The sequence below is a fragment of the Moschus berezovskii genome, chromosome X, assembly GCF_049115385.1.
Source record: "Moschus berezovskii isolate FMDL1 chromosome X, NW_MosBer_1.0, whole genome shotgun sequence".
Lineage (NCBI taxonomy): Eukaryota > Metazoa > Chordata > Mammalia > Artiodactyla > Moschidae > Moschus > Moschus berezovskii.
This window is the reverse complement of record NC_142488.1, coordinates 38,728,796-38,751,137: the sequence shown is the minus strand read 5'-3', so window position 1 is coordinate 38,751,137 and position 22,342 is coordinate 38,728,796.

Sequence of the window (22,342 nt, the reverse complement as noted above, 5' to 3'; positions counted from 1 at the left end):
ATGAATCACAGCATGCCAGGCCTCCCTGTCCATCACCAACTCCCGGAGTTCACTCAAACTCATGTCCATCGAGTCGGTGATGCCATCCAGCCATCTCATTCTCTGTTGTCGCCTTCTCCTCCCGCCCCCAATCCCTCCCAGCATCAGAGTCTTTTCCAGTGAGTCAGCTCGTCGCATGAGGTGGCCAAAGTATTGGAGTTTCAGCTTTAGCATCAGTCCTTCCAATGAACACCCAGGACTGATCTCCTTTAGAATGGACTGGTTGGATCTCCTTGCAGTCCAAGGGACTCTCAAGAGTCTTCTCCAGCACCACAGTTCAAAAGCATCAATTCTTCGGCGATCAGCTTTCTTCACAGTCCAACTCTCACATCCATACATGACCACGGGAAAAACCATAGCCTTGACTAGACGAACCTTGGTTGGCAAAGTAATGTCTCTGCTTTTTAATATGCTATCTAAGTTGGTCATAACTTTCCTTCCAAGGAGTAAGCGTCTTTTAATTTCATGGCTGCAATCAGGATCCGCAGTGATTTGGAGCCCCCCAAAATAAAGTCTGACACTGTTTCTCCACAGCCTTGTCAAAAGAGTATAAACAGCTGTATTGTGGTATAATTCACATATAATATAGTGCAGCCACTTAAAATGTATTTTAAAATGTACAGTGGTTTTTAGTATATGCACAGATTGTGCCAGCATCACGGTAATCAATCCTAGAACCCCAATGACCTGGGTCCCCACGTCCCAAGACCAGGGTAGGCAGGTAGTTAGCCATGAGCATTCTTTTTAATGGCTGAGTAATACTCCCTTGTGTATATGTACCACAGCTTTCTTATTCATTCATCTGCAGATGGACATCTAGGTTGCTTCCATGTCCTGGCTATTATAAACAGTGCTGCAATGAACATTGGAGTACATGTGTCTCTTTCAATTCTGGTTTCCTCGGTGTGTATGCCCATCAGTGGGATTGCTGGGTCATATGACAGTTCTGTTTCCAGTTTTTTAAGGAATCTCCACATTGTTCTCCATAGTGGCTGTACTAATTTGCATTCCCACCAACAGTGTAAGAGGGTTCCCTTTTCTCCACACCCTCTCCAGCATTTATTGCTTGTAGACTTTTGGATAGCATCAGGGTCTTTTCAAAGTCAGCTCTCTGCATGAAGTGGCCAAATCTCGCACCTGTGGCCTTGGCAGGAACTCAACATTCATCCCTCTTTTTATGAATGGCCCAAATCTTTCTGGCTTACTTCACTCTGTATAATAGGCTCCAGTTTCATCCACCTCATTAGAACTGATTCAAATGCCAGAAAGAAAAACACCAATACAGTATAATAACGCATATATATGGCATTTAGAACGATGGTAATGATAACCCTGTATGCGAGACAGCAAAAGAGACACAGATGTATAGAATAGTCTTTTGGACTCTGTGGGAGAGGGTGAGGGTGGGATGACTTGGGAGAATGGCATTGAAGCATGTATATTATCATATGTGAAGTGAATCTCCAGTCCAGGTTCGATGCATAAGACAGGATGCTCGGGGCTGGTGTACTGGGATGAACCAGAGGGATGGAATGGGGAGGGAGGTGGGAGGGGGGTTCAGAATGGGGAACACATGTACACCTGAGGGAGATTCATGTCAATGTATGGCAAAACCCAATACAATAATGTAAAGTACTTAGCCTCCAATTAAAATAGAACATTTTCATTACACCAAAAAGAAACTCCTTACCCATTAATAGTTCCTCCTGTGTCCCCTCCCCAGAGCCCCTGGCAACCTCTTAATGCCTTCCTGACTCTAAGGAGTTGCCTATTCCGGACATCTCATATATGTGACATTTTGGTCTGGCTTCTTTCACTTATCATTATGTTTTCAAGGTTTGTCCATGTGGTGTGTGTCAGTATGTCATTCCTTTTTATGGTGGAACACTCATATACTATGGGGATAGACCACAGTCTGTTCATCTGTTCATCAGTTGATGGACATTTGGGTTGTTTCCAATTTTTGATTATCATGAATAGTGCTGCTGTGAACATTTGTGTACAGGTTTTTTAAATTTTTTCATTTTATTATTTTTGAAAATTTTTAAATTTCTGTATGTATACTTCATTTACAGTGTTGGGCCAATCTCCACTATATAGCAGAGTGACTCAGTTATACACATATGGACATTCTTTTTAAAAACTCTTTTCCATTATGGTTTGTCACAGAATGTTGAATCAGTTCCTTGTGCTATACAAAGGACCTTGTTCCTTATTCATTCTGTATGTGATAGTCACATTCTGTATGTGACTACATCTGTAGTCCCAAACTTCCGGTCTTTCCCTGCATCACTCCCCTACCCTTTGGCAACCACAAGTCTATGTCTGTGAGTCTGTTTCCGTTTGTAGGTAAGTTTATTTGTGCCACATTTTAGCGTCCACATATAAGTGACATAATACGGAGTATGACAATCTCTACGTCAATTCATGTTGCCTCAAATGGCATTATTTCATTCTTTTTTAAGGCCAAGTAATATTCAATTGCATATATGTACCATTTCTTCTTTATTCATTCCTCTGTCAGTGGGCGTTCAGGTTGTTTCCATGCTTAGTGCTTCTATGAACATAGATGTCCATGTATCTTTTTTTTCTTTTCAATATCAACACATTTTAATTGCTTCTCAGTTCAGCCTCTCACATCATAACTCATGTGCCAAAATGGGTAGAAGGGGATGGGAAGGACATGGTTGCAGATTAAGATGTTTTTCCTGAGTGTTGTCTTGAGTTCTCTTGGTATATTATGACTTGGAATCTGCCCATGAGCCCTGGAAACGTTCCTGTATGGTTCTAAATACTTTATTTTTAAAAAATATAAATTTATTTATTTTAATTGAAGGCTAATTACTTTACAATATTATATTGGTTTTGCCATACATTGACTTGAATCCACCCCGGGTGTACATGTGTTCCCCATCCTGAATCCCCCTCCCACCACCCTCCCCATCCCATCCCTCTGGGTCATCCCTGTGCACCAGCCCTGAGCATCCTGTCTCATGCATCAAACCTGGACTGGTGATTCATTTCACATATGATAATATACATGCTTCAATGCCATTCTCCCAAATCATCCCACCAAAGACTATTCTATACATCTGTGTCTCTTTTGCTGTCTCACATACAGGGTTATCATTACCATCATTCTAAATGCCATATATATGCGTTAGTATCCTGTATTGGTATTTTTCTTTCTGGCTTACTTCACTCTGTATAATAGGCTCCAGTTTTATCCACCTCATTAGAACTGATTCAAATGTACTTTTTTAATGGCTGAGTAATACTCCATTGTGTATATGTACCACAGCTTTCTTATCCATTTGTCTGCAGATGGACATCTAGATTGTTTCCATGTCATGGCTATTATAAACAGTGCTGCGATGAACATTGGGGTACATGTGTCTCTTTCAATTCTAGTTTCCTCAGTGTGTATGCCCAGCAATGGGATTGCTGGGTCGCATGGCAGTTCTCTTTCCAGTTTTTTGAGAAATCTCCACACTGTTCTCCATAGTGGCTGTACTAGTTTGCATTCCCACCAACAGTGCAAGAGGGTTCCCTTTTCTCCACACCCTCTCCAGCATTTATTGCTTGTAGACTTTTGGATAGCAGCCATTCTGACTGGCGTGAAATAGGACCTCATTGTGGTTTTTTTGTTGTTGCTGTGGTAAAAGTCATCACATAATATAAAACATACTATTTTAACCACATTTAACTGTACAGTTCAGTGACAATAAATACATTCACATTGTGCAACTCTCAGCATCACCCATCTCCAAAATTTTTCACCTTGCTAGACTGAAAATCTGTCCCCATTAAACTAATTCCCCACCCCCAGACCCCTGATAACTACCAATGTACTTTCTGATTCTTACCAATTTGACTATTCTAGGTACCTCTTTTAAGTGGAATCATAGTGTTTGTTTGCACCTTATAAATGCCACATTTTTAAACCTAATATGTTTTGGGCTTCCCAGGTGGCTCAGTGGTAAAGAACCTGACTGTCAATGTAGGAGATGTGGGTTTGATCCCTGGATCAGGAAGATCCTCTGGAGAAGGAAATGCAAACCCACTCCAGTATTCTTGCCTGGGAAATCCCGTGAACAGAGGATCCTGGTGGGCTGCAGTCTGTGGGGTAGCAAAAGAGTTGGCTGTGACTTAGCGAGTAAATAACAGTGTATGTCCTACAAATAGATTGTACCTTCCTTTTCCCCCCTGTGCTGTACAGTACGTTTGTTCTCTTTAGTTATTTATTTTATACATAGTAGCATATAGATGTCAATCCCAGTCTCCCAATTTGTCCCTTCCCCCTTAGTGTCTGTACATTTGTTCTCTTTGCCTGTGACTCTATTTTTGCTTTGCAAATAGGTTCATTTGTACCATATACACAGATTCCACATATATGCATTCAATTCAGTCACTCAGTTGTGTCTGACTCTTTGGAACCCCATGAATCACAGCACGCCAGGCCTCCCTGTCCATCACCAACTCCCGGAGTCCACCCAAACCCATGTCCATTGAGTCGGTGATGCCATCCAACCAGCTCATCTTCTGTCGTCCCCTTCTCTTCCTGCCTTCAATCTTTCTCAGCATCAGGGTCTTTTCAAAGTCAGCTCTCTGCATGAGGTGGCCAAAGTATTGGAGTTTCAGCTTCAACATCAGTCCCTCCAATGAACACCCAGGATTGATCTCCCCTAGAATGGACTGGTTGGATCTCCTTGCAGTCCAAGGGACTCTCAAGAGTCTTCTCCAGCACCACAGTTCAAAAGCATCAATTCTTCGGTGCTCAGCTTTCTTCACAGTCCAACTCTCACATCCATACATGACTATTGGAAAAACCGTAGCTTTGACTAGACGGACCTTGGTTGGCAAACTAATGTCTCTGCTTTTTAATATGCTGTCTAGGTTGGTCATAACTTTCCTTCCAAGGAGTAAGCATCTTTAATTTCATGGCTGCAGTCACCATCTGCAGTGATTTTGGAGCCCCCCAAAATAAAGTCAGCCACTGTTTCCACTGTTTCCCCATCTATTTGCCACGAAGTGACGGAACCAGATGCCATGATCTTAGTTTTCTGAATGTTGAGCTTTAAGCCAACTTTTTAACTATCCTCTTTTACTTTCATCAAGAAACTCTTTAGTTCTTCTTCACTTTCTGCCATAAGGGTGGTGTCATCTGCATACCTGAGGTTATTGATATTTCTCCCGACAATCTTGATTCTAGCTTGTGCTTCCTCCAGCCCAGCGTTTCTCATGATGTACTCTGCATATAAGTTAAATAGGCAGGGTGACAATATACAACCTTGACGTGCTCCTTTTCCTATTTGGAACCAGTCTTTTGTTCCATGTCCAGTTCTAACTGTTGCTTCCTGACGTGCATACAGGTTTCTCAAGAGGCAGGTCAGGTGGTCTGGTATTCCCATCTCTCAGAATTTTCCACAGTTTATTGTGATGCACACAGTCAAAGGCTTTGGCATAGTCAATAAAGCCGAAATAGATGTTTTTTATATATGCATCTATTAATACACAATAATTGTTTTTCTCTTTTTGCCTTACTTCACTCTGTATGACAGACTCTAGGTCCTTCCACAGTCTCTACAAATGGCACAATTTTGTTCCTTTTCATGGCTGAGTATTAGTCCATTGAACTGTGGTGTTGGAGAAGACTCTTGAGAGTCCCTTGGACTTCAAGGAGATCCAACCAATCCATTCTAAAGGAGATCAGTCCTGGGTGTTCATTGGAAGGACTGACGCTAAAGCTGAACCTCCAATACTTTGGCCACCTCATGTGACGAGTTGACTCACTGGGAAAGAGTCTGATGCTGGGAGGGATTGGGGGCAGGAGGAGAAGGGGACGACAGAGAATGAGATGGCTGGATGGCATCACCAACTCGATGGACATGAGTTTGAGTGAACTCCGGGAGTTGGTGATGGACAGGGAAGCCTGGCGTGCTGTGATTCATGGGGTCGCAAAGAGTCGGAGACACGAGTGAGCAACTGAACTGAACTGAACTGAACTGATTAGTCCAGTGTGTGTGTGTGTCTATACACACACACACACACACACACACACATATATATATATATATATATATATACACACCACATCTTCTTTATCCATTCATCTGTTCATGGATATTTAGGTTGCTTCCATGTCCTAGCTATTGGAAATAGTGCTGCAGTGAATATTGGGGTTCATGTATCTTTTGAAATTATGGGTTTTTTTTCTGGATAAATGCCCAAGAGTGGGATGGTTGGGTCACATGGTAGTTTTAGTTTTTTGAGGAACCTCTCTACTATTCTCTTTAGTGATTGTACAGATTTACAGTCTCACCAAGAGTGCAGGAGGGTTCTCTTTTTCCACATTCTCCGAAGCATTTATTGTTTGTACATTTTTTTGATGGTGACCATTCTTCTGGTATGAGGTAGTACATCACTGTAATTTTATTTTTTAAATAACTTTACATTTTACTGGGAGATACTTGCAGCATATGTCAGTGTATATCACTGGCATCACTATTAGCAATCTCCATTTCATGGAGGACAAGGTGCTTCAGTGAAAGATCAATAGGTGGCAAACTTCTGCAATCCTTAGACGGAAGAAGGCCTGCAATGGGTAGCCCCCCTTCTAAAGCAATATTTGGGATTTGTACTTCTTTTATGGGGTATAGGTTGTATTGGTTTTGTGTGTATGTTTTGCATGTTACATTTTAAAAGGTACTGAATGAAAAATGTTTCTTTACAAATAGGTGTGAAGACATTTTCCATTTAAGCTAAATCAGTATGTATCAAAATCACTTGGTCAACCAGTCAGTTCTGAAGGTCATCTGTGAGTGCTGTGGTTATCTCTGTCCCTATGGGAAAGAGGGTGACATAGAACAACCCTAAATTCACCTTCATTTCCAGTAATCTGTGGTTGGAGATGCTCCACTGTGATCTAAGTCTTACCTACTCTCAATGTCTTGTGACCTGGAAGCAGATATATATAGTTTCCAACTATACTTAGTTGGATAAGGTTTCAATTAGATTTTTGGAAAAAAATATTGAGAGGAAATGTTGAAGGATAACCAGAACATTTGAGTAAGTCCATTGGAGTATAAAACGTAGGAGACTGTAAAATCACCTTTTGTTTCCTAACTGAAAACTTGGATTTAGGGTTAACTTTTTTTCATTCCTGAGATTCTTAAGACTTTAAGTTTATGCTGACAAATTCTGGGGAAAAATTATTTCTTCATTTATTCTCTTGGAGAGTCATTTTATAGTTAAAAGGCAGTATAGTCTCTACAAATGGCACAGTTTGTTCCTTTTCATGCCTGTGTAATATTCCTGTGTGTGTGTGTGTACATACCACATTTTCTTTATCTATTCATCTGTTCATGGACATTTACGTTGCTTCCATGTCCTAGCTATTGTAAATAGTACTGGATAATAAACCTTCTTATCCAAGGTTTTTGCTTTTCGTGGTTTCATCCGTGGTTGTGGTGTTTTAGGCATGTCTGATTCTTGTGATCCCATGGACTATAGCCAGCTGGGCTCCTCTGTCCATGGAATTTTCCAGGCAAATTACTGGAGAGTGTTACCCTTTCCTTCTCCACTTACTGTAGTTTTCATTTGCATTTCTCTGATTATTAGTGATGTTAAGTATCTTTCATATGTTTGTCAGTCAGGCAAGAACACTGGAGTGGGTTGCCATGCCCTCCTTCAGGGGATCCTCCCGACCCAGGGAATTGAACTTGCGTCTCTTATCTCCTGCATTGGCAGGTGGGTTCTCTACCACTGGCACCACCTGGGAAGCCCTGATTTAGGGCTTCCACCCATCTTTTGATTGGGATTTTTTTTTTATATTGAGCTGCATAAGTTGTTTGTATATTTTAGAGATTACTCCCTTGTTAGTTGCTTCGTTTGCAAATATTTTATCCCACTCTGAGGGTCTTCTTTTCATCTTGTTGATGGTTTCCTTTGCTCTGTAAATCTTTTAGGTTTAATTTGGTCCCATTTGTTTATTTTGGTTTTATTTTCATGATTTTATGGGATGAGTCAAAAAAGATCTTGCTGCAATTTATGCCAAAGTGTTCTGCCTTTGTTTTTCCTTTAAAAGTCTTATGCTGTCTGGCCTTATATTTAGGTCTTTAATCCATTTTGAGTTTATTTTGGTGTGTGGTTTTAGGAAGTGTTCTAATTTCATTCTTTTACATGTAGCTGCCCAGTTTTCCCAGCACCACTTATTGAAGAGGCTGTCTTTTCTCCATTGTATATTCTTGCCTCCTTTGTCAAAGATGAGGTGACCATAGGTGCATGGGTTTATTCGCCGGGCTTTCTGTCCTGTCCCATTGACCTATATTTCTGCTTTTGTGCCAGTACCCTATTGTCTCTGGGCTTCCCTTGTGGCTCAGCTGGTAAAGAATCTGCCTGCAATGCAGGAGATCTGGGTTCAATCCCTGGGTTGGGAAGAGCCCCTGGAGAAGGGAAAGGCTACCCACTCTAGTATTCTGGCCTGGAGAAGTCCATGGACTCTATAGTCCATGGGGTCACAAAAAGTCTGACATGACTGAGTGACTTTCACTTTTCACCCTATTGTCTTGATGATTGTAGTTTTATAGTATAATCTGAAGTCAGGAAGCCTGATTCCCCCAGTTCCATTTTCCTTTCTCAAGACTGCTTTGGCTATTTTAGGTCTTTTGTGTTTCCATAAAAATTATAGAGTTTTTGTTCTAATTCTGTGAAAAATGCCATTGGTAATTTGATACGGATTGCATTGAATCTGTAGCTTGCTTTGAGTAATTATTGTCATTTTCACAATATTGATTCTTCCAAACCAAGAACACTGTATCTGCCTCCATCTGTTTGTGTCATCTTTGATTTCTTTCACTGGTACCTTATAGTCTTCTCAGGGCATGTTTTTTGCCTCCTTAGGTAGCTTTATTCCTAGGTATTTTATTCTTTTTGTTGCAGTGATAAATGAGATCATTTCCTTAATTTCTCTTTCTGAGCATTTATTGCTAGTGTATAGGAATGCAAGAAATTACTGTGCATTAATTTTGTATCCTGCAACTTTACTAAATTCGTTGATTAGCAGCAGTAGTTTTCTGGTGGCATCTTCAGGATTTTCTGTGTAGTATGTCATCTGCAAACAGTAACAGTTTTACTTCTTTTCTAATTTGGATTCCTTTTATTTATTTTTCTTCTCTGTTGATGTGACTAGGACTTCCAAAACTATGTTGAATAATTAGACATCCTTCTCTTGTTTCTAGTTAATCCATTTTGGTGACATATAATTGCATATGCATGCCTGCTCAGTCACTCAGTCATGTCTGATTCTGTGATCTTCTAGAGTGTAGCCTGCCAGGCCCCTCTGTCCATGGGATTCTCCAGGTAAGAATACTGGAGTGGGTTGCCATTCCTTTCTCCAGGGGATCCTCCCAACCCAGAGATCGAACCTATGTCTCCTGCATTGGCAGGTGGATCTTTTACCCGCTGAGCCATCTGGGAAGCCTCATAGTTGCTTGTAAGTGAATCCACCTGTAATGCGGGAGACCTGGGTTTGATCCCTGGGTTGGGAAGAATCCCTGGAGAAGGAAAAGGCTATCCATTCCAGTATTCTGGACTGGAGAATTCCATGGACTGTGTAGTCCATGGGGTTGCAAAGAGTTGGACAAGACTGAGCAACTTTCAGTCACTCAGATTCTTAATGATCCTTTCTATTTCTGAAGTATCACTTGTAATTTCTCCTTCAACCTTTCTAATTTTAGTGATTTGAGTTCTCTCCTGTTTTTTCTTAATGTGTCTGGCTAAATGCTCATCAGTTTTGTCTTCTCAAAGAACTAGCTTTTAGTTTCGTTGACCTTTGCCAATATTAAGTTTCAATTTCATTTATTTCTGCTTTGATTTTTATTAATTCTTTCCTTCAACTAACTTTGGGTTTTGTTTGTACTTCTTTCTCTAGTTGTCTTGAGTATAAGTTTAGGTTGTTAATTTGAGACTTTTGTTGTTTAGAATTGTATTGCTATAAACTTCCCTCTTAGATTTGCTTTTACTACATCACATAGATTTTGTGTGTTTTCATTGTCATTTGTTTCTATGTGTTTTTTATTTCCTCTTTGATTTCTTCAGGGATCTCTTGGTTATTTCAGTTCAGTTCAGCTTAGTCGCTCAGTCGTGTCCGACTCTTTGCGACCCCATGAATCACAGCACGCCAGGCCTCCCGGTCCATCACCAACTCCCGGAGTTCACTCAAACTCATGTCCATCGAGCTGGTGATGCCATCCAGCCATCTCATTCTCTGTCATCCCCGTCTCCTCCCGCCCCCAATCCCTCCCAGCATCAGAGTCTTTTCCAGTGAGTCAACTCGTCGCGAGTTGGCCAAAGTATTGGAGTTTCAGCTTTAGCATCAGTCCCTCCAATGAACACCCAGGATCGATCTCCTCTAGAATGGACTGGTTGGATCTCCTTGCAGTCCAAGGGACTCTCAAGAGTTTTCTCCAGCACCACAGTTCAAAAGCATCAATTCTTCGGCGATCAGCTTTCTTCACAGTCCAACTCTCACATCCATACATGACCACGGGAAAAACCATAGCCTTGACTAGACGGACCTTGGTTGGCAAAGTAATGTCTCTGCTTTTTAATATGCTATCTACGTTGGTCATAACTTTCCTTCCAAGGAGTAAGCGTCTTTTAATTTCATGGCTGCAATCAGCATCTGCAGTGATTTTGGAGCCCAAAAAAATAACGTCTGACACTGCTTCCACTGTTTCCCCATCTATTTCGCATGAAGTGATGGGACCAGATGACATGATCTTTGTTTTCTGAATGTTGAGCTTCAAGCCAACCTTTTCACTCTCCTCTTTCACTTTCATCAAGAGGCTTGTGAGTTTCTCTTCACTTTCTGCCATAAGGGTGGTGTCATCTGCATATCTGATGTTATTGCTATTTCTCCAAGCAATCTTGATTCCAGTTTGTGCTTCTTCCAGCCCAGCATTCCTCATGATGTACTTGGCATATAAGTTAAATAAGCAGGGTGACACTATACAACCTTGACGTACTCCTTTTCCTATTTGGAACCAGTCTGTTGTTGCATGTCCAGTTCTAATGGTTGTTTCCTGACCTGCATACAGGTTTCTCAAGAGGCAGGTCAGGTGGTCTGGTATTCCCATCTCTTTCAGAATTTTCCAGTTTATTGTGATCCACACAGTCAAAGGCTTTGCCATAGTCAATGATGCAGAAATAGATGTTTTTCTGGAACTCTCTTGCTTTCTCCATGATCCAGCGGATGTTGGCAATTTGATCTCTGGTGCCTCTGCCTTTTCTAAAACCTGCTTGAACATCTGGAAGTTCACGGTTCACATATTGCTGAAGCCTGGCTTGGAGAATTTTGAGCATGAATTTACTAGCGTGTGAGATGAGTGCAATTGTGTGGTAGCTTGAGCATTCTTTGGCATTGCCTTTCTTTGGGATTGGAATGAAGACTGACCTTTTCCAGTCCTGTGGCCACTCCTGAGTTTTCCAAATGTGCTGGCATATTGAGTGCAGCACTTTCACAGCATCATCTTTCAGGATTATTTGTTATTTAGTGGTATATTACTTAGCCTCCATGTATTTGTGTTTTTTACAGTTTTTTTCCCTGTTATTGATTTCTAATCTCATGGTGGTATGGTCTGAGAAGATACTTGATATGATTTCAGTATTCTTAAATTTACCATGTCTTGATTTGTGACCCAAGATGTGATCAATCCGGGAGAATGTTCCATGTGCACTTGAGAAGAAAGTGTATTCTGCTTTCAGATGGAATGTCTTATATGTGTCAATTAAGTCTATCTGGTGTAGTGTGTCATTTAAGACTTGTGTTTCGTTATTAATTTTCTTTCTTGATGATCTATCCATTGGTGTAAGTGGAGTGCTAAAGTCCTGCACTGTTTTTGTGTTACTGTCGATTCCCCTTTATGGCTGTTAGCATTTGCCTTATGTTGGATGTATATTTATAATTGTGATACCTTCTTCTTAGATTGATCCCTTGATCCTTATGTGGTGTCGTTCCTTGTCTCTTCTAACAGTCTTTATTTTGAGTCTGTTTTGCCTGATACAAGTATTGCTGCTCCAGCTTTCTTTTGATTTTCATTTGCATGGAATATCTATTTCCATGCCCTCATTTTCAGTCTGTATATGTTCCTAGGTCTGAAGTGGGTCCCTTGTCGACAGCATATATAGGGGTCTTATTTTTGTATCCATTCATCCAGCCTGTGTCATTTGGTTGGAGCATTTAATCCATTTACATTTAAAGTGATTATCAGTATGTATGTTCCTGTTACCATTTTCTTAATTCTTTTGGGTTTGTTTTCGTAAGTCTTTTTCTTATATTTCCTGCCTAGAGAAGTTCCTTTGGCATTTGTTGTAAAGCTGATTTTGTGGTACTGAATTCTCTTAGTTTTGGCTTGTCTGTAAAACTTTTTATTTCTCTGTTGAATCTGAATGATATCCTTGATGGTTAGACTAATCTTGGTTGTAGTTTTTTCCCTTTCATCACTTTAAATGTATGCTGCTACTCTCTTCTGGACTGCAGAGTTTCTGCTGAAAAATCAGCTGATAAGTTAATGGAGTTTCCCTTGTATGTTATTTGTTGCTTTTCTCTTGCTGCTTTTAACATTTTCCCTTTGAATTTATTTTTTGTTAGTTTAATATGTGCATTGCGTGTATTTTGTTGGGTTTATCCTGTATGGGACTCTCTGTACTTCCTGGACTTGGGTTTCTATTTCCTTTCCCATGTTAGGGAAGTTTTGGATTACAATCTGTTCAAATATTTTCTCGCATGTATCTTTTTGAATTATAGTTTTGTCTGGGTATATGCCCAGGAGTGAGATTGCTGGGTCATATGATAATTCTGTTTTTAGTTTTCTGTGGAACCTCAACACTGTTTTCCATAATGGTTGTACCAGTTTGCATTCCCACCAGCAGTGTGGGAAGGTTCCCTTTTCTCCACATCCTCTCCAGCATTTGTTATTTGTAGGCTTTTAAATGATGGCCATACTGACAGGTGTGAGTAGTCCTTCACTGTAGTTTTGATTTACATTTCTCTAATTAGTGATGTTGAGCACCTTTTCATGTGCCTGCTGGCCATCTGTATATCTTCTTTGGAGAAATGTCTGTTAAGGTTTTCTATCCATTTTTTGATTGGGTTGTTTTATGTGGTTGTATGTTTTCATTTAGCTTGGGTAGATCCCTAAGAGTGGAATGACTGGGTCATATGTAACTCTAGTCTTTTGAAAAACTGCCAGACTATTTTTCCAAAGTGAGTTTCAATGTCTTACATTCCTACCAGCAGTGTACAAGGGTTCCAGTGTCTCCACGGCCTCAGTGATCCTTGTTATTCTCTGTCATTTTTGTTGCAGCCATCCTAGTTGATGTGCTCAGTGTCGTTCCTTTTCAATTTAAACTTTTAAGTTTGCATTGTAGTTTAGCTGGTTAACACTGTTGTGTAGTTTCATTGGGAGTGGCAGAGAGTATTCCAGGCAAGTGTGTGTGTACATGTTCAGTCGTGTCTGACTCTTTGTGACCCCATGGACTGTAGCCCACCAGGCTCCTCTGTCCATGGAATTCTCCGGGCAAGAATACTGGAGTGGATTGCCATTTACCACTCCAGGGGATCTTCCCGACCCAGGGATTGAACCCACACCTCTTTTGTCTCCTGCATTGGTAATTGGATTCTTTACCACTATGTCACCTATTGATTGCACTCATCTCACACGCTAGTAAAGTCATGCTCAAAATTCTCCAAGCCAGGCTTCAGCAATACGTGAACCATGAACTCCCAGATGTTCAAGCTGGTTTTAGAAAAGGCAGAACCAGAGATCAAATTGCCAACATCCACTGGATCATCAAAAAACCAAGAGAGTTCCAGAAAAACATCTATTTCTGCTTCATTGACTATGCCAAAGCCCTTGACTGAGTGGATCACCACAAACTGTGGAAAATTCTTAAACAGATAGGAATACCAGACCACCTGACTTGCCTCTTGAGAAATCTATATGCAGGTCAGGAAGCAACAGTTAGAACTGGACATGGAACAACAGACTGGTTCCAAATAGGAAAAGGAGTACATCAAAGCTGTATATTGTCACTCTGCTTATTTAATTTATATGCAGAGTACATCATGAGAAACGCTGGGCTGGAGGAACCACAAGCTGGAATCAAGATTGCTGGGAGAAATATCAATAACCTCAGATATGCAGATGACACCACCCTTATGACAGAAAGTGAAGAAGAACTAAAGAGCCTCTTGATGAAAGTGAAAGAGGAGAGTGAAAAGGTTTAAAGCTCAACATTCAGAAAACTAAGATCATGGCATCTGGTCCCATCACTTCATGGCAAATATATGGGGAAACAGTGGCTATTTTTTTGGGCTCCAAAATCACTGCAGATGGTGATTGCAGCCATGAAATTAAAAGATGCTTACTCCTTGGAAGAAAAGTTATGACCAACCTAGACAGCATATTAAAAAGCAGAGACATTAGTTTGCCAACAAAGGTCCGTCTAGTCAAAGCTACGGTTTTTCCAGTAGTCATGTATGGATGTGAGAGTTGGACTATAAAGAAAGCTGAGCACTGAAGATGCTTTTGAACTGTGGTGTTGGAGAAGACTCTTGAGAGTCCCTTGGACTGCAAGGAGATACAACCAGTCCATCCTAAAGGAGATCAGTCCTGGGTATTCATTGGAGGGACTGATGTTGAAGCTGAAACTCCAATACTTTGACCACCTGATGCGAAGAGCTGACTCATTGGAAAAGACTCTGATGCTGGGAGGGATTGAGGGCAGGAGGAGAACGGGATGACAGAGAATGAGATGGCTGGATGGCATCACCGACTCAATGGACATGGGTTTGGGTAGACTCTGGCAGTTGGTGATGGACAGGGAGGCCTGGCATGCTGCGGTTCATGGGGTCGCAGGCTCGGACATGATTGAGTGACTGAACTGAACTGAATGTCACCTAAATTTCAGGTGCACAACAAATTTATCCCCCCATATATATACATGTATCCATTCTCCCTCAAACTCTACTCCCATCCAGGCTGCCTCATGCCAATGAGCAGAATCTCTCGTGTTATATATAGTAGGGCCTTATTGGTTATCCGTGTTAAATATTGCAGTTTGTGTACCTGTCGATCCCAAACTCCATAACTGTCTCTTTCCCCCAGCCTTTCCCTGGTAACTATAATTTCATTTTATAAGTCTTGAGTTTTTCTGTTTTTAAATAAGTTCATTTGTATCATTTGTTTTTAGATTTTAGAGATGTCATATGATATTTCTCTTTCTGACTTACTTCACTCAGTATGACAATCTCTAGGTCCATCCATGTTGCTGCAAATGGAATTATTTCATTCTTTTTAATAGTTGAGTAATATTCCATTGTATATGTATACCACATCTTCTTTATCCATTCCTTTGTGGCTTGACATTTAGGTTGCTTTTATGTCTTGGCTATCGTAAACAGTTCTTCAGTGAACACTGAGGTGCACTGTATCCTTTTGGACCTGTTTTTCTCCAGATATATACCCAGGAGGGGGATTGCAAAGTCATTGGTAGCTCTGTTTTTAGTTTTTATAGGAGGCCCCCATACTATTCTCCATAGTGGCTGTACCAGTTTACATTCCCCCCAACAGTGTAGGAAGGTTCCCTTCTCTCCATAACCTCTTTCAGCATTTATTATCTATGTTTTTTGATAATAGCCACTTTGAATTCTGTGGGGTGATACCTCATTTTGACTTGCATTTCTCTGATAATTAGAAATATTGCACATCTTTTCATGTGCCTCTTGGCCATGTGTATGTCTTGTTTGGAGAAATGTCTATTTAGATCTTCCATCCAGTTTTTGATTAGGTTGTTTTGATTATATTAAGCCTCATGAGCTGTTTGTAAATTTTGGAGACTAATAACTCCTTGTTGGTCATATCGTTTCCAAATATTTTCTCCCAATCTGTGGGTTGTTTTTTGGTTTCATTTATGGTTTCCTTGGTTGTGCAAAAGCTTTTCAGTTTAATTAGGTCCCTTTTTGTTTACTTTTGTTTTTGTTTCCATTATCCTGGGAAACAAATCAAAGAGGATACTGCTGCATTTCATGTCAGAGTGTTCTGACTATGTGTATCCTCTAGGAGTTTTAGAGTCTCTAGTCTCACATTTAGGTCTTTAATCCACTTTGAGCTTATTTTTGTGTATGGTGTTAAAGAATGGTCTGATTTCATTTTTTAACATGTAGCTGTTAAATTTTCCCAGTGCCATTTGTTGAAGAGACCGTCTTTCCACCATTGTGTGGTCTTGCTTCCTTTGTCATAGATTAATTGACCAAAGGTGCATATGGGTTTATCTCTGGACTTTGTATCATGTTTCATTGATCTATATTTCTATGCCAGTACCATCATACTGTTTTGATGACTATATAGGTCTGTAGTATAATCTGGTGGAGAAGGCAATGGCAAGCCACTCCAGTACTATTGCCTAGAAAATCCCATGGATGGAGGAGCCTGGTAGGCCGCAGTCCGTGGGGTCACTAAGGGTCGGACACGACTGAGCGACTTCACTTTCACTTTTCACTTTCACACATTGGAGAAGGAAATGGCAACCCACTCCAGTGTTCTTGCCTGGAGAATCCCAGGGATGGGGGAGCCTGGTGGGCTTCCGTCTATGGGGTCACACAGAGTCGGACACGACTGAAGTGACTTAGCAGCAGCAGCAGCAGTATAATCTGGAGTCAGGGAGCCTGATTTTTCTTAAGATTGATTTGGCTCTCAGTGTAGTTTTAATTTGTATTCTTATTACAAGTAAATGTGAGTGTCTTTTCACATAAGGCCATTTAAGATCTTTTCTGGTGTATTGTCAATTCATGTCTTTGCCTTATTTGTAAATGGGAATTTTGGACTCCGCCCCACCCCACATTTCTAGTTTATAGATTAGAAATAGTACTTTTATCTGTGAGGTATGTTGCAAATATTTTGTTTGTATTTTTAGCAGTATTACTCATAATAGCCCCACACTGTGAATGGACAAATAAAATGTGATCTATCCATATAGAGATATGCTCAACAACAGAAAAGAACTGTGTATACAAGCTGTAACATAAATGAACTTCAAAAACCTGATGCCCAGTGAAAGAAACCAGACACGGGAGACTGCATACTATATGATGTCGTTTATATAAAACATCTAGAAAAAGCAGATAATATAGAGACAGAAAGTAGGTTAGTGCTTGCCTGGGTCAGGGGGTTAGAGTATGAAATGGGATCAACAGTAAATGTGCATGAGGGATCTTAGTGGGGTGATAACAAGGTTCTAAACTGATTTATGGCCATGTCGCACAGCTTGGTAAATTTGCTAAAACATCACTGAATGGTACACTGGAAATAAGTATATTATATCTAAAATATACCTCATAAAATTAGAAAAAATTTATATTTTTATATTTATCAACCTTTTATTACATCTACATTTTGAGTCAAGTTGGGAAAGCTGTTCCCTACACTCGGACTGTAAAATAACTCACCCTGTTTTCTTCCAGTATTTGTATGGTTTCTTTCTTTTTAAAATCCAGATCTCACATCCATTTGGCATTTGTTCTTCTATATGCTAGGCGATTAGGGATCTACCAAATGGGTATCCTGTTGCCTCAATATAATTTATTCAAAAGTTCACCTTTGCCCAGTGATTTGAGATGCCATTTCTACCATATGTTTGTAGACTTTCTATTCTATTCCATTGGTTTGTCTAATAATGCATTAGTACTATACTGTTTTAATCATGGAGGCTTTATGTTTTAATATCTGATAGAGCTAATTCACCCTTGTAACTTTTCCTTTTCACTGTTTTCATGTAAACTTCAGGATCAATTGGTTTAGCTCCATTAAAACATTTTTATTTTCACTGGGATTGATGAAATTTGTTAATTAATTTAGGAAGAACTGACATTTCTATGATGCTATAGGTTGATATTGGTCCACCAAAAAGATATGTTGAAGTTCTAATCCCTGGTACCATGCAATGTGACCTTGTTTGAAAATAGGGTCATTGCAGATGTAATTGGTTAGGTCATTACTGGAGTAGGGTGGGCCCTTAGTCCAGTAAGAGTGTTCTTGTTAGAAGGAATTCTGCCTCAGGTTTTCACAGTACAGGCTTGAGATTCCAGCCTGCTGGCCTGTGCCCATATGATTATTTGTTGTTGTTCAGTAGCTCAGTCATGTTCAACTCTTTGTGACCCCATGGACTGCAGCAGGCCAGGCCTCCCTGTCCTTCACCACCTCCTGGAGTTTGCTCAAACTCATGTCCATTGAGTCGATGATGCCATCCAACCATCTCACCCTCTGCTGGTCCCTTCACCTGCCCTCAATCTTTCCCAACATCAGCTGATTTTCCAGTGAATCAACTCTTCGCATCAGGTGACCAAAGTATTGGAGCTTCACAGCAGTCCTTCCAATGAACATTCAGGGTTGATTTCCTTTAGGATTGACTGGTTTGATCTCCTTGCTATCCAAGGGACTCTCAAGAGTCTTCTCCATCACCGCAGTTCAAAACATAAATTCTTTTTCACTCAGCCTTTTTTATGGTCCAACTCTCACATCTGTACATGACTACTGGAAAAACCATAGCCTTGAGTATACTGACCTTTGTTGGCAAAGTGGTGTCTCTGCTTTTTAATATGCTGTCTAGGTTTATCATAGTTTTTCTCCCAAGGAGCAAGCGTCTTTTAGTTTCATGGCTGCACTCACTGTCCACATGATTTTGGAGACCAAGAAAATAAAGTCTGCCACATTGTTTCCCCATCTACTTGCCATGAAGTGATGGCACCAGGTGCCATGATGTTAGTTTTTTGAATGTTGAGTTTTAAGCCAGCTTTTTCACTCTCCTCTTTCACCTTCATAAAGAGGCTCTTTAGTTCCCTTCACGTTCTGCAATTAGGGTGGTGTCATCTGCATATCTGAGGTTATTGATGCTTCTCCAGCCAATCTTGATTCCAGTTTGTGCTTCATCCAGCCCAGCATTTTGCATGATGTGCTCCGCATATAAGTTTAATAAGCAGGGTGACAATATAGAGCTTTGTTGTACTCCAATTTTAAACCAGTCAGTTGTTCCATGTCAACTGTTGCTTCTTGTCCTGCATATAGGTTTCTTAGGAGGCAGGTAAGGTGATCTGGTATTCCCATCTCTTTTTAAGAATTTTCCTGTTTGTTGTGATCCAGTCAAAGACTTTAGCGTAGTCAATGAAGCAGAAATAGATGCTTTTCTGAAATTCCCTTGCTTTTTTCTATGATCCAATGGATGCTGGTAATTTGGTTCCTCTGCCTTTTCTGAATCCAGCTTGTACATCTGGATGTTCTCGGTTCACGTAGTATTGAAGCCTAGCTTGGAGGATTTTGAGCATTACCTGCTAGCATGTGAAATGAATGCAACTGTGCTGTAGTTTGAACATTCTCTGGCATTGCCTTTCTTTGGGATTGGAATGAAAACTGACCTTTTCCAGCCCTGTGGCCACTGCTGAGTTTTCCAAATTTGCTGGCACATTAAGTGCAACACTTTAACAGCATCATCATTTAGGATTGAAATCACTCAGCTGGAATTCAGTCACCTCCACTTTGTTCATGGTAATGCTTTGTAAGGTCCACTTGACTTCACATTCCAAGATGTCTGGCTCTAGGTGAGTGATTACACCATCGTGGTTATCTGGGTCATTAAGACCTTTTTTGTACAGTTCTTCTTTGTGTTCTCGCCACCTCTTCTTAGTATCTTCTGCTTCTGTTAGGTCCATACCATTACATGAACCAATTCCTTCAAATAAATCTGTGTATATATATATATATATATATATATATATATATGTACGTGTATTTTTTCCCATATATTCTCAGGAGCACACTGACTGATATACATGTTGTTTTTCTATTCAAGAAGATGTCTTCATTTGTCAAGTCTAGTTTTGTGTCTTTTAAGAGTAGTTCAGAATTGAAACTTGTTCTCTGTATCCATGATTCTAGATATAACATTCTGGGCTTGCATGGTCTTTCCTTGGGTTTCTTGAAAGTGCTATTCCATCCTTGTAATACTTTGTATATTACACATGAGCAGTCTGATACCAGGCAGATTATCTTATTCATATAAGTAATTTGCCCTTTTGCCCGGAAGCCCTAAAGATCTTTTGTCTTAAAAGTCTAAAATGTTACTAAGATATGTCTCAGAATTGGTAGATTAATGTCAGTTTTCCGAGGTACCATTTAAATATGTAGAGTTTTCTCTTATTCGTGGAAAATTTTCTTGGATTATTTTAAAGAAGTTAATGCAGATGCTGATTGCAGCCATGAAATTAAAAGACGCTTACTCCTTGGAAGGAAAGTTATGACCAACCTTGATAGTATATTAAAAAGCAGAGACATTACTTTGCCAACCAAGGTCCGTCTAGTCAAGGCAATGGTTTTTCCCGTGGTCATGTATGGATGTGAGAGTTGGACTGTGAAGAAAGCTGATCGCCGAAGAATCGATGCTTTTGAACTGTGGTGTTGGAGAAGACTCTTGAGAGTCCCTTATACTGCAAGGAGATCCAACCAGTCCATTCTAAAGGAGATCAATCCTGGGTGTTCATTGGAGGGACTGATGCTAAAGCTGAAACTGCAATACTTTGGCCACCTCATGCGACGAGTTGTCTCACTGGAAAAGACTCTGATGCTGGGAAAGGTTGGGGGCGGGAGGAGAAGGGGACGATGGAGAATGAGATGGCTGGATGCCATCACCGACTCTGTGGACATGACTTTGAGTGTACTCCGGGAGTTGGTGATGGACAGGGAGGCCTGGCGTGCTGTGATTCATGGGGTCGCGGAGAGTCGGACACGACTGAGCGACTGAACTGAACTGAACTGAACTGAATGTCACCAAAGATTAGACATACTGAGATCATGTGCCTCCTGACATCATGAGCAAATATCAAACCAACCCCAATTGAGGGACATTCTATAAAATCACTATTACTCTTTCAAAAGTGAACTGGTGGTCCAGTGGTTAGGACTCAAGTGCTTTCGCCGCAGGGCCCCAGGTTCAATCCCTGGTCAGGGAACTGAGATCCTGTAAGCTGTGAGGCATGGCAATGAACCATCCCAGATTGAAGGAGCAAGGACAACCAAATAGGAACTGCGTTTCTGAACTGGATCTGTGTCCAGTAAAAGGTCACTAGTAGGACAAGTGACATAACTTAGTAACCAAAGTTTGTTCCTATTATTTGCAGCCAAGAAACTAGCCAATACCTATCAGTGGTACAATGACAGGTCCAAGCAGAGTTCCTTGAATTTAGTATTATTATTATAGTTTACATTAAACATGCATAAACATTAGTGCATGTCACCCCAGAGAATGTTTTCACAGACCTGAAATATTACCATGCCCATTACATAGATGAAAAACTCTGACTCACAGAGGATTAAGGGATTTGCCCAAGATTGTTCAGCTAGTAAGTGGTGAATCAGTTAACTGAATTCATCTGTATTTCAGTCACAGTGCTTCTTAATTAATGCCTTTTTCTGACAACTCTTATCTTTCCAGGAAACTACTGCATAGTCACTCAGTCATGAAAGGACAGAAAGAAACCTACCTGAAGCCAGATGCCACTGCATGTTTTGGAAATTGTTGATCATCCATTGAAAAGTAAGTTTATGATGCTCCATATTTGGTACCAGTGAAAATGGATATTCTGTATGTAATTCCTTCAAAAGAGACATAGCCAAAGAAAATCAATTCTCTATTATTCCTGATAGAATTGGGCCATAAGCAGTATCTGCCACATGTAGAATCTCAGATGTTTTATATACTTGAAATATTCCACCAATTAGATATGAAGTGATTGGGTTTTCTCTTTCACTGTCAGTGGAATAGTCTGCCACAAGCCTGACTCTCCTGCCTCTCACACAAATCTCCACATCGTGATTTATGTTCCTGAACAAATTAGACTTAATTTAAGAGCAAATCATCAGCAACAGGTATAATAATCTTGGCAGAACATTTATTTTAATTAATTGCTTTCTGCCTAACATAGATGGGTGCTGGTGCCATTTACCCTATACGGATTAGTGCTGTCATGTAGGTAATTTTTTTTCTTCTTCTAGAACTTAGTCTCATCAGTTTTAAATTACAAAGGCATTGGTTTACTTCACATTTAATCATAACAATCTAACTTCTATGGCAATATTTATATAAGAAACTTGTGGAAGAAAAGTGGATTTTAACCACTCTGCAGCATTATAGATCCCTGTCCCCTAGACATAGGCCCTGTTGGGTTCCATGGGGGTCAGTGTTCCAGGTTAGA